The sequence below is a fragment of the Lotus japonicus genome, chromosome 6 (genome assembly GCF_012489685.1).
Source record: "Lotus japonicus ecotype B-129 chromosome 6, LjGifu_v1.2".
Taxonomy (NCBI): Eukaryota; Viridiplantae; Streptophyta; class Magnoliopsida; order Fabales; family Fabaceae; genus Lotus; species Lotus japonicus.
This window is the reverse complement of record NC_080046.1, coordinates 52,270,052-52,283,697: the sequence shown is the minus strand read 5'-3', so window position 1 is coordinate 52,283,697 and position 13,646 is coordinate 52,270,052. Positions and strand designations below refer to the sequence as shown.

General features: G+C 37.1%; 2 pseudogenes; both read right to left on the bottom strand.

The window, feature by feature from the left end:
• Positions 1-2,418: 2,418 nt before the first annotated feature.
• LOC130721997 (6,7,8-trihydroxycoumarin synthase-like) lies at positions 2,419-4,302 on the bottom strand (annotated as a pseudogene).
• Positions 4,303-7,622: 3,320 nt separating this feature from the next.
• On the bottom strand, positions 7,623-12,657 carry LOC130725535 (LEAF RUST 10 DISEASE-RESISTANCE LOCUS RECEPTOR-LIKE PROTEIN KINASE-like 2.2; annotated as a pseudogene).
• Positions 12,658-13,646: the final 989 nt, after the last annotated feature.

Sequence of the window (13,646 nt, the reverse complement as noted above, 5' to 3'; positions counted from 1 at the left end):
GTCTTCCAAGCTGACTAGGGGGATAAGGAACCGCACCCCACAATTTTTGTAGTGGTTTGCTGGAATTTAGGATGTGGGTTGCGGTTACATGCCTAGGTAATTGTTATAGTCAACCAAACACTGTAAAATTTGGGAGAGAGTTATTTGTACAAAACACACAATCAAATCATCAACCAAACATATAAATTTCCCGTATTTTTATGTTTATTTTCTTTAGTTATTTACTTATTGAAGCCTTTATTTATTTCTTTTTCAGCATTTACTTTAAGTCTTTATTCATTTATTTCGCCATTTTCAGCTATTTATTAGTTTTTTTCTCCATAACCTTAGTTGCATGCAATTACCTCGTCTTCAACCTCTCAATAGCAATCTCTAAGTACTTTTTTGGAGTGTCATAGTGTCCTTCATTGAGGAATAGAGTTCTTTCCTCGAGTAATCACTTGTTTAAGGGATCATTGCGTTGGTTTCTCAGTCAACTCAAACGACAACCCCAAGACCAAAATTCATTTGAATAAACAAATTAAAATGCCCAGTGGGACGCATCTTGCTATTGAGAAGTTTCTATCTCCAAACCATGATCCATGTTGGCGCATGAAACTGAGGTTTGGAAGAAAAATGGTTTCTACAAACATTTGCAGAACAAGTGAACGGGCGGTCAAACAAGAGGTGGAGGAGAAAGGATGAACGATCTGGTGGAGTTGGGGGAAGGGCAGATATTCCGGTGGATGGGGAGCATATGGTGGTGGATGGGAGACTGATCTGGTGGTGGAGGGAGGGCAAATCTAGAGTTAGCGGAGGGGGCGGATATGATTGATAAGCATATAATTGATGCACTTTATGTGTGTCTTTCTAAGCTTCATTATATCTTTGTGCTTAATTCTTATGTCTTAGTCATGTTTTGACCATTAGTGCTTATTTGGATTATTCATAGAAATATGCTTAATTCTACACTTTTAGTTTCTGTGATTGTTTTGCTAGAACAGGTTGAATCCGGAGTTAGAGTGATCCGAATGGGGAGTGTAATATGTCGTTGGAAATCTAACTGGAAGCCCTACAATTTTCATGTTCATCTCAATTCACGAATCAGCCTCTAAATTGGTCCTAATTTCCTTGCAAAGTTGTTGTCGCTAATCCTGCGAGTCTGGAACAGTCTGCACTAAAATGATCATATTTTGGGCTACAGAACTCCGAATTAAGATCCAATTGAAGGCCCGTGAAGCTGACTTAAAGGGCTACAAACTATCATGTTTACCTTAATTGAATATTCTGCCTTCTTGTGGGACCCGCGGACACCTGAGTCTTCAGCAGCTCACTCCTCTCTTGGGCCCGATTTTGTGAAGATTTAGAGAAGATTTAGGAAAGATTTAGATAAAAAATATTGTTACTTGATGGACGAGTTTATCTATTAGTATAAATAGGCTAGTTGAGGCTCTTGTTACCTGAACCTCTTCTCTCCCTCTTTTCAAATATGAGTTGCTAAACTCCTTAGTTCGTCTTAGGATTTTTAATATTCTTGTGTTTGCAAACTTGAGGTTCCGTTCTTAATATATTTCATCTTTTTATTCAAGCTGGTTTATGTTCTTTAATTCTAGCTTTCAATATTATTTTGGATTCAAGTAATATTGTGTTTTAATTGTTATTATCCAAGCAAGTTGAGTCAGTTAGAGGATTCTTTAACTGATGATGAGATGATGAAGCGATCGTGAATTCGTTCTCTAAGAACGTAGATCTCTAACGCTGATCGGTTGTTAGGTTTGAGGATTCCGTGGGCAGAGATAGTTCTTGTACTTTGAAGCGGCGATCGCCAAGCTTCTTAACTTGAACGAATCATATTCTAAACGATTGTTCAGTGGAGAATCAGGGTTCCATCTCACGATTGTAAGGTTGGACTCAACTCAGAGGCTTGTTGAAAGGTTGAATTAATCTTTTATGATCAATGAAGGTTTGTTGCACTTGAATGTTATAATCAGAGGGCCAACGTTTTCTTTTATCTGATAATTCAATCTTTTATTTTTCTACTTGATAATCAACCAAACCCCCTTTTTATTTGCTTTAGTTTTACTCTAATATCAATTAATACTTCATCAAGTCCTCGTGAGATCGATCCTGGTGTACAACAACTTGTACTGCATTCAAAGCAGAATACTTTGACACGCACCCGCGACAATGCGTTCGTCAATGATGTTGGAGGACCGACCAAGGGAAAAGTGGCAACAAACTTAGTGAAAGAGAGGGATGGTGCTAGTAAGAGTGTGGTTATGGTGAGGGCGGTGGAGGAGGGTGATGGGCGAAAGGTGGCAGCGGAGGTTAATGAGGAGGAACGAAAAATAGAGAAAATGGCGATGGACAAGGCGGATGGCGACATACCAGGGAGAGGGGCGGAGGAAGAAAAGAGAAAAATAGGGTTTGGATAAAATGTGGTAGAGAGAAACATATTTAGAAATTTTATATAATGCAAAGAGACTAAATTAGAACTACATTATTATAAGTACTAGTGGCTTTCACATGCGGTTCTTGTAAACAAGTGAAACATAATAGGTAAAAATAAAAATTGCATCCTTGTAAGTCACACTAACTTTCACATACGATTCTTGGCAACAAGACAGAGGTGATTCTTCTTGTGTCGGGCAAGTCCCTGTAGCCCTTCATCATCAATATCTTCCCTTGTCATCCCAGGAGGCGTTTCCCAATCAAATGAATTTAGTAGATTTGCAACTATGAGCTCCAATGTGGCGATTCCTTGTGGCATGCCAGGGCAAACTCTATGTCCGGCTCCGAATGGAATCAACTCAAAATCTCGTCCCTTAAACTCTATGTCCTTGTTTAAGAATCTGTCGGGACAGAACTCATGTGGGTTTTCCCATGCCTCAGGGTCCCTATGGATGGCCCAAACGTTTACATACACTATTGTCTTGGCCGGTACTTCATACCCATCTACAATGATACTTTTAATTGTTTCTCTTGGTATAAGCGGTGCCGGCGGATAAAACCTGAGTGTCTCTTTTATAACTGCCTTCAAATAGTCGAGTTTTTGAATATCCACTTCATCGATGAAGTCTTTGTTGCCACAAAGATTTCTTACTTCTTCTTGGGCTTTCTTCATTGCTGTTGGGTTCTTCATTAATCCAGTCATAAGCCAAACTGATGCGGCTACACTCGTGTCAGTTGATCCTATAAGGAGGTCCTGTGATGATGAAAAATAAGTATTGAGTAGGTTCACTAGGCAAAATAAATGTAAGAAATGAATTAATAATGGAAATTAATTAAATGATACCTACCATCATGAAAGCTTTAATGTGATCATCGGTGAGATCAATTGAGAGGGAACCCTGGTTCCTAAGCTGGAGTAGTGTTTCAACTATATCATCCTCTTGGGTTTGATCTTTGTTCCTATTAGGATCGAGGTGCTCGTCAAGGACTTGTTGGAAAAAGGCATCGAATGAGTTGATAGTTTTATCAAGACGAGCGAGTGAGCCTGTTAGTTTGTCGATCCAGCCCATGAAAGGAATATAATCTGAAAAGAAGAAGGTTAGAAACATGGCCTGTCCCTGAACAAGAAGGTTATGGAAGATGCTTGTTTCAGCTCCATCCTCATCATAGATTCTACCAAAAGCAATCCTGGAAATTGTACAGCTTGCGACAGACATTATGATCTCACTCAAGTTTGTGACTTTGGAAGAAGAAACATGGGTAGATATCTTTTGAATCATTTTCTTGACCTCAGATTTTCTTACATGGGCAAAGCTAGAGACCTTTTTGGCGCTGAAGAAATGGATGGCAGCAATTTTTCTGATTTCTCTCCAGTAATCATTGTATGGGGAGAAATTCATGTCCATGGCATTTTAAGAAATTCTTTTCTGGCTAAGTGTGGGAGCTCTGGTGCAAACAGAAAGATCATGGTCATTGAGGATCTTTTGGGCCATTTTAGGTGTGGAAATAATGATGGCTTTCTTGATGCCGAATCGAAGGGAAAAAATTGGACCTTAGATCTTTGAGAAGTTCCAGAGTTGAAAATGGAAATTCAAACTGTCAAGTTGATGAAGGTTACCAATGATAGGAAGGCCTCTTGGACCTGGTGGAAGTGGAAGTTTCTTGTTGTTGGATTTCTTCTTCAACAGGACAATGAAGAATAGCAACAGGGGAGGAAGAGCTAGTACCAAGTACTGAACAAATGAGAATGAGAGTATCATTTTGCAGACACAAGACAGATCAAGCTGGGAATTATGAAGATTTTATCTGATTTTGATTTTTCTCTGTGTAAGAAACTAAGAAGGGATAGATCAAATGTCTTATGTTTTTGTTCCTGTTCTCTAATCCAATTTATATGCATACATACCTCTGCTTTGGATATCATATTTTGCAGTCAAATGCAAAATATATCACGTTTAGAATGCAAAGTCAAATTGTGTAAGAGATTTGAAGACATGAGACACAGAGTAAGAAAGGACCAAGCAGTATCGCACAAACAAACAAACAAATTTATATATTTATATATATATTACTATAATAACTAAATATGTCACGTTTAAGGATCAATGCTTGCATATTAAATTTGATGTATTTTTTGTGGACCATTTTTTGTTGGATACAGTGTGCTGTACTTCAGTTTAATATACTTTGATGATATCATGACAAGGTGACTTTTATATTCTAACCATCTTAATAATTGCGTGGCTCGGGCATAAAGAAAATCAAAGATTGTTAACGACTACAATTTTCAAAGTATGGGCACAATTATTTGTCTGGGAGTAGCTGGCTCTTTAATTTATACCCATGTTAAAAAAATTACCTCTCATTTGTAAATAAATAATTGATAAACAGGTATATATATGTTGTAATAATAATTTATCCACACTCAATTCATCTTAAATAGAGATAAAAATAGAAGAGGTACATAAAATATATGATTGATGAATAGAAAAGTATAGTTGTGAATAAGTCAAAACCTGATATGTTCAGTTTAAATGGTAGGTATGAGGTTAATTTTATTCTAGTATTCCCCACATTAATAGCAAAGCTAAGTTATCTTGAAGTTTAAGTGTTCAAGGGACTAACAAACTAAACTCTATTTCTATTCCTAGCAATAAGATTTATTAGATGATTTATATAAGTCGGACCCTAGACGTTTTAGCTTCCGCTCTTACGCCAAACCAAGCAATATATTCTAGGTGCACAGCTAAAACAAACATTAAAAACAAGAGGAAACCATTAATCATGAGATAGAAACGATATTTCATATAGAAATTAAAGAGAATACTACATAGTCAAAAATTACATCCAATCCCAACAAGAAAACATTTAGCTATCCATAAACATGGATGCTATCAAGCTTGGAAGAGAACCAAGAAGATGACCTTGTCGTGTCTTCAGTGTGTTTTCCAACTCGATGGTATACCCCAAAACTCAAACTTCACGTATCTCTCTATTTCTCTCAAATCATTTAAAAAACACTTTTATACCAGATCTGAGCACCCAGCTGGCCCCTGATTTCCGCCCAACACCTCCATTTCCTTCACAAGGTTTAATGAACCATCTTGGCTGCCAAATGACGTTTAATTTCCGCCCATGTGGAGTGACTTTCAAGCTTGAATTTTCTTGATTTTTTAAAGTAACACTTTGCTTTATTGTTGCAAGGCGATCCCGCCGCGCGAAATATTTACAAAGTGATACCTTGCATTATTGCTCAAAGGCAGAGCCCCCTACAGCAACATCATATGACTTCCATAACCAGTATAATCAGAATGTTCATGTACTTATGCAATGGCAAGAGACTACCATCAACATTGGATGTATTAACATCAACATGGATGTTCAAAAAGGGCAGAGGATAGCAATTAAAACAATTGCATGGAGACTATGTGCATCTAATTTATAAGCGTACATACGAATATGATTCACGTCAACTTCAGCAAATAACTTCAAAATCTATTGCTGAACAAATCCAAAACTGATTTTTAAACAGGTAAATACTAGTCAAAACCTTTCATAGCCATGTGATGTAACTACCATAAGTCCATAAGTAGGGACTCAACTCAAGTAGTTGATTCATGATCCTATAAAAGCAATTCTAAGACTATAATATGGAAGCATATCTACTTTGGAATATCAATTAATGAAGTAGTATGTTGAAAGGAATATCAACTAATTCCAATTAAAGTCTCCGAATGATAGCTTAAATGGTAAGAGCTTGGGACATAAGGGTTGGGAGGGGAAGGTTCAAGGTTCGATCTTGGAAGGGTAATTTGAAGGGATTTTCTAACTTACTAACAATTAACCACTAACATTTGTCTATCAAGAAAAAAAACTAATTCCAGTTAGAAGAAAAATAAGAAGGCAACTTGGACTCTCCTAAATCTTCCTCTCACTCTCTTATTTATAGGCTAACCCTTAACTAACTAAATTTTTTTTGTGGTCGAAGATGGGTATTTTGCATTCCAAAGGGCAAATAACTTCAAGTACCTATCAATACTCCCCCCTAAACATCTACCATGTCCTCAAGGATGGTTAAAGAAAAGCAAAAGCTCCTTGCAACAAAAATATGGAGAAGAAAACAGAGCAGGAAATCACAAAAAAAACCTAAGAAAAAAATTCCACCAGTTGGGCCAGGCCCATTATAGCAAGTGAGGAGCTGGTCTGAAATGATTTTTTTTTGTCAAAAGCTGGTCTGAAATGTTGAAAGACAAAAGTGCATTCAAAATTGGACTAATGTTGCACTCTCAGGCCCAAAACTAGCATTCCTTGGCCAGGTTTTTTCCCACCTCCTGCAAGCCCAACTCTTTCCATGAGTGTATTGGGCATGCTAGGGCCCGTTTTTTCAAGTTTTTTAAAAATACATTTAATGCTGTACTATTTTTAAATTTTTTTCCTAAAAGATTGCTATTTTGAAAATTTTAAAAATATTAAGACAATTTCGGTTTTTAAAAACTTGTTATATGTACATTATTTAAAACATAGATTTTTTTTGTTTCTTTGTAAGAAAAAAATACAAACGAGCATTATTTGATTCGATACTAATAAAAACTTGGCTTTCTTTCAAATGGTAAAAATACTATTTGCCCATCCTCAATCTACAAATGGGAAAATTAAATTTGTATGGCAGATATTTACTAATTTGGATATTATTTTTTATCACACACCTTGTTTGGGAGTGTGATGCAACGAGAGAAAATAAAAGATGTAGGAAGGGAAATAGATGGAAAAAATGCAATGTTAGAAAATATAGATTGATTAATTCACCTTTGTCTTTAGACTTTAAACAACATATATTTCTTAATTTCATTGTACACACAAACTACATGTATTTCAAAAGAGATTTTTGCTATAATACTTGTTAACAAGAACTGTCAAGTCGCCATTTTTACTTTGTTTATGATGAAGGTAATCAGCTAAGTGTGGAGTTTTCACTAGCATAAACGTTTGTTCTTATTTTTATAAGGTGGTGGTGGTGAGGGTCACCAAGAAGAAGAAGAGTATTGTGGTGGTAGAGGTGGTGGTTGTCGCTCTGGTCTGTTTTGTTGAAGAAGGAAACATATATTAGGTGATTTTTTCTTTCTACGGTATGTGCGTGCGTGCGAATAAAATTAAACTGGTGTATGTTCCATTAATTAAACTAGTGTATGTTCCTAAACACTCAAAATTTGTTTAGGAATTTCATCAGAACCTTCCAACATTTTGACCACAACACTCATTATAGGCCTTGATTCTGGCCTGTACTGAACACACAACAAAGCTACCTTAACCATTCTTTATGCTATCTCCTTATTTTCTTCATCTACCCCACAGATTGTCATTAACTCCCCAAGTTCTTCAACATCAAACATCTTCCAAACCAAGATTGGAAACCACTCTTGGCTCTCAAGAAGTTCAATGTCATGATTTCTTCTCCTACCTACCTATGATTTCAAATAACAGCATGCCAAAGCTGTAAACATCACACTTATGAGTTACATGAAATGGCATCCAAAGCTCAGGAGCGGCATAACCAGGAGTCCCCCTTCCTCCAGTCATGGTTATGTGAGTATTTTCCCTGTTGCACAACTTAGCCAAACCAAAATCAGCAACTTTGGGATTGAAGTTCCTGTCCAAGAGAATGTTTCCTGGTTTTATGTCATAGTAAATTATCCTCTGTTGGCACTCGTCATGCAAGTATGCAATGCCAAATCAAGAAGTTCAATGTCATGGTTTTTTCTCCTACCTACCTATGATTTCAAATAATAGCATGCCAAAGCTGTAAACATCACACTTATGAGTTACATGAAATTCCTCTAGCTGTCCCAACTGCAATCTCATGAAGCTTTTCATATCCTAAGCTCTTGTTCTCCTGAAACAGAAACCTGTCAAGGGAGCCATTCACCATGTACTCATAAACCAGTGCTATTGTAACGCCCCGAATTTCAAGGGTTACGGTAATAATCTGATAAAATAAATATGCAATGTTTTCCAAAAGGATATATAAATACGAGTATATTTTTTTCTTTTCGAAGTATTTCCAAAACATGTCATGCATACTCCCAACTGTAAATAAATTTACATTAAACCTTGAACAAGGCGAGTATCTGCAACCCCAAATATAAATTTCTAAACTCATTATGCATGCTTAGACCAATAACGGTAAGCTCTCTAACCCAAGGCTCTAGCCCTACACCCGACTCTATTCTTCGAGTCATCCATAGTTCTTCAAGTTCTTCTCTCCGACTCGTACGAAGGTCAAGCTCCATCGAAGATTCTCCATCGCCTAATAGCGTTAAGCGCCCACACAACAAATAACAAACAGAAAGGGTTAACTCCATACAACTACCACGTATAAAAGAGAAAAATATGCTATTCAAATTTGATTACTTAGCATGGTAAATAAACTAGCAACTTAACTCAAATTAGATGACAACTCATCCTATCAATCATGAAATCGAATCATATATTTAACAGAATCAAACGATATGGTTTTAAAACGGATATCAACAACTTAACAACATAAATTAACTCAGGAATCAATAACTTAACAGCATAGATTAATTCAGATAACAATAACTTCAACAGTACAGATGTAGATCAAATTCCAACAAAACCAACAATACAAATCAACTCATATATCAACAAAACCCACAATATAAATCAAATCAGATATCGTCAAGCCAACAATTTAAACCAACCTAGATATCAATAGAACCAACAATATAATCAACTCGGATATCAATAACCTCAACAATATCAATCAAACAATAGCGTGTCGCAAGACGGGACAATCACGTGAGACAAACCCACCTCATCGCCACTTTAGCGTCTCAAAGGACGGACAATCACGCGGGACAAACCCACCTCATCGCCACTTTATAACGTCTCAAAAGACGGGACAATCCCGTGGGACAAACCCACCTCATCGCCACTTTAACGTCTCAAAAGACGGGACAATCGCATGGGACAAATCCACCTCATTGCCACTTTATAACGCCTCGACAGACGGGACAATCTCGTGGGACAAACCCACCTCATCGCCACTTTAACGTCTCAAAAGACGGGACAATCGCGTGGGACAAATCCACCTCATTGCCACTTTATAACGCCTCGACAGACGGGACAATCCCGTGGGACAAACCCACCTCATCGCCACTTCAAGCAAACCAAAACATCTCATCCAACTCAGTGGTCACTCAAACAACAATCTCAAATTCAATAATCAAATCATCATAATCACATGTTATTCATATTATCAACAAACATACGTCTCATCAAAATGCATACTAACTCGGCTCACTATTTCAACATAACAACATTCAAGGTATCAACAATAACCATGTCTTATCCACTAGAAAGCAGTAATGACAGAAACCAGTAAACGACCGAAACCTCTCAGAAAACGGAGACACACGTCTCAATAAGTTCACTCGGACGAAGCCTACAGAAAACATTTGGCACAAGCCTCAGAAAACATTCAACATAAGCAAGCATACAACATTGCAAAACATGCAAATATTTCAATCAATTGTCAATCAAATTAAACACCTTCATCTCAAACGCATGCAGTGCGATAAAAGCATGCAAGACTCAAAGACGCGTTAAAACTGAGTTACCATTACCTTAGCCAATTTCTCCATCCAAGCTCAACATCCCAGTCCAATCCAAAATAAAGCTCCCGAACTCAGCAAGTTCCTCGGGCGTCCTCCTCAGTTGTGAAACCTCACCAATTGCTCCAAAGTCTCTTTCCTCAGCTCAACTCGTTCCAAACCTTAAGCAAAGTATCATTGCTTAGTCGCTAAGAAACAATACAACTAATAACACTATCAAAATCCGAAAAGAAGCTTTCGAAGCTCTAGAGTTCGACATTTAGGCACGAACGGACAACGGAGACTTTGTTCGCTAAAACGCGCATAACTCGAGCTACAGAACTCGGAATGACACGAAACCAAAGCCAAATTTTAGACAATTGAAAGAGCTACGCTATAGCTTAGGCCATACTGGCCCAAAAATTATTTTTGGACAAGGCACCATAACACTAAGTTTCGGCCACTTGAGAAAATAGGGTTTCCGAACTTTTTCTTCGATCTAATTTAATTCCTAGGTATTCTTAGGCGATATCTAGGCCAGGGAAACTCTCAGAAAAATTATCGGGTCGAAAACTAGAACAGAGGTATTTTGGTAAGTGTTTTTAGCTCGGAAATTCAAAATTGGAATTTCGAAAAATAAATTTGATAAGCTTGATCCTAATGACATTTATAACAACTAATCCTACTGGCGCTAAGCTCAGTCGAGAGTTTTCGAACCAAAAAGCAAGACTTTCTCATAAAAATTGGTATTTCTAAAGAATTTGATCTCTGCGGAGATTCAGCGAGATTCAGCGGAAAATAACTGGGTATTCATGTTCTTGGGCATGCAGGGAATAAGTTTAGACAAAAAAATCAAGTTATTTATACACTTTTACAAAAAGCTCAAAACTTTGAGCACAGAAAGACATAGAGAAAAGCGACAGAATTTACGATCAGAGGTAAGGAATAGCATCAGTACCTCGAGGCCTACGTATAGCAACTGACTGTTCGACGATCGGGCAAGAAACGGAAAAATTCTCTTCTTCCCCTTCCTCCTTGGAGCTCGCGGCCTCTTATGGGAAGAAATGATAAATTTCTCATTTTTTCCCTTTTTATAGGTGAGGCGAAAATCCGAAAAATCGATATTTCGCGGTTCCGGTCGTTTTGGTACTTTTGTCTGCTGATAAAAATTGAGTATTCGGCGACAGAATGTCGAAACTCAAATCAAGGTTCATTTAATCGAGGAAAACGTCTCAAAGACGGTGTGGGTCGATTTATGCCGAAAAACTACTTTTTGCAGTCGACGTCGGATGAAGAAACTTCCTTCAGCAAAAAGATCACAAACGTCGAAATGAATGAGGCTTCGCGGATGGAAACTTCGTTAGAAGCTCCGAATAGAAAAACTCTTCATTCAAGGTCTTAGTTAAAGTTCCCGAGAAGTTAAAATCTAGCTTCGGCGGACTTCCGGGAAGCGAAACCTAACAAGCGTACAGTCCAGGGTGGGTTTCGTATTGAAACATTGGTCATGGGAAAAATACCTAGAGGTTCTTATTCTTCCTTCAATTCTATAATTCTCTTAAACAGTGCTCTAGGAGCGGATATAGCCTTTTTCGGACACTCTCGACCATAGTCGGGTGCGAATATGGCTCGTGCTATTACTTAAGCTGACTACAGTGTCAACCTTAAACATAATCTGAACTTAATTATTATATAATTAGTTTTCGTGACTCGTAATAGGATTCGAGTCATGAAAATAACATAAAACAATAAAATATAATTACTTAATTAATCAACACGACGAAAGTAAATAAATAATCTAATTATTTAATTCGGGGTCTTACAGCTATCAAGCTTTTTTCAAAGCAAAAGTTGTATAGCCCGACAAGGTTTAAATGATGAGTTCTACCAATTGTACTCACTTCTGCCATGAATTGCTGCTCCGTCACACTTAAGTTATGGATTCGTCTGAGATATGTGCTAGGATTATTGGTTCACACAATTCTGTAGTAGTAATGGTTACTTTATACATTGGAATTTGAACATAAATTACACAACTCTGCACCTTCTTCTACTTTGAATTTTTATCTACCATGTCAAATGGAATGAGAATAGGCTTCAGTTATGTACTCTTAGTGGGGATGATATATTTTACAATTTGGGTGAGCCACAAATTAAGCCAAAATGGTCAACCACCAGCGTTAAGCCCCGAAGGATGGTTAGAGTGGAGTAGTTCATTGTATTTGGACACATTGTACTACACTGAGTACAATAACTATGGACCAGGAGCTAGGCTAGATAAAAAGGTTAAATGGTCACGCTTCCATGTGATTAGTGATTCTAAGTAGGCTAGCAAATTCGCAGTATCTGAACTCATTAAGGGGGAACAATGGTTACTTTCAACCGGAGTACCCTTCGTTCCTGGATTAGGGGACTAAATAAATGTGACTTCGGCAATATGATGACATAAATAATAAAGTATTGTTTTAGTAAAATCATGTATCTATTAATACTGCACTATATGTGTCTAGAAAGAATTTCCAACACAAATGAACACTATCACATCTCATACTGGAAAAAGGTCATGCCTAGCATTTTCTTTCTCCTTCAAACTAGGCAACATATCAGCAGATTTTGACATTCTACCATTTGTGCGTTCGTGCAGTGTGCATGCGGCGTGAGACATATGTATGCTTGTATGTGCTTGTTCTCTTTATATTGTTTGTTGTATGCAGGGATACGGTACAAGGAACATAAGTTTCTGATTAGAGGATGTGGCTGAGTGTTATAGTTTTTGATACAAATACATGCATGGAGGGACCGGAAGACACTAGAAGTGACAGAGTGAAAGGGTATATTTTCCCCTATAATAGACCAATTGAGCTTGTTGGTTTAGGAGCTCCTCACCCACGTGCGTTCTGTTTCAGTTCTAGATCACTCCAGTAGCAAGGGTCATAGCCAACTTCCTTTATGGGTGGAGCTAGGGGACCTACTAGAAAATCTGGAGCTTGCACAAGTTGTATTTGTTGCTGGTGGAAGTGAAAATTTTAGTACAACCATGGATATAGTGCATACAACTCCTAACTATAGCAAGAAACGCTTTGAGATGTACATAAAGAAGGATACACTCAGATCGTTGAGATTGGAAAGAATCAGTGGAACTAAAGTTGATTGGAGATAATATGGGTCTCAACGTTAGTACTATCATTTGCGTGTGCTCTTTATTCTAACATCCTTTTCATATTTAAATTTTATAACAAAAATAAAATATTAAAATAATTTATATATAGAATATCAATTAAAAATCCTACATCTCAAAAGGTTATAACTTTGAATTTAATTGATATTGTTTCATGAATGTAGCTGCTGACTCCACATAATGGAAATCACATCAAATTGACATCATATTAAGTCTTTAAAAGTCATCATATATCGAAATTAAATTATCATCACAATAACACCTCTTTCTTTTGGCTTCTTCGTGTTTAAGTTCATAAAACACATAAACAATAATTATGTCGTCACTATATATAAATCGGAACATATATAGATAAGCTTTCAAATGTAATTTGTTTTCTAAGCCATCACCAAGCTAAATTTTCACATTTTTAGTAAGGGAACGTGTGGGGA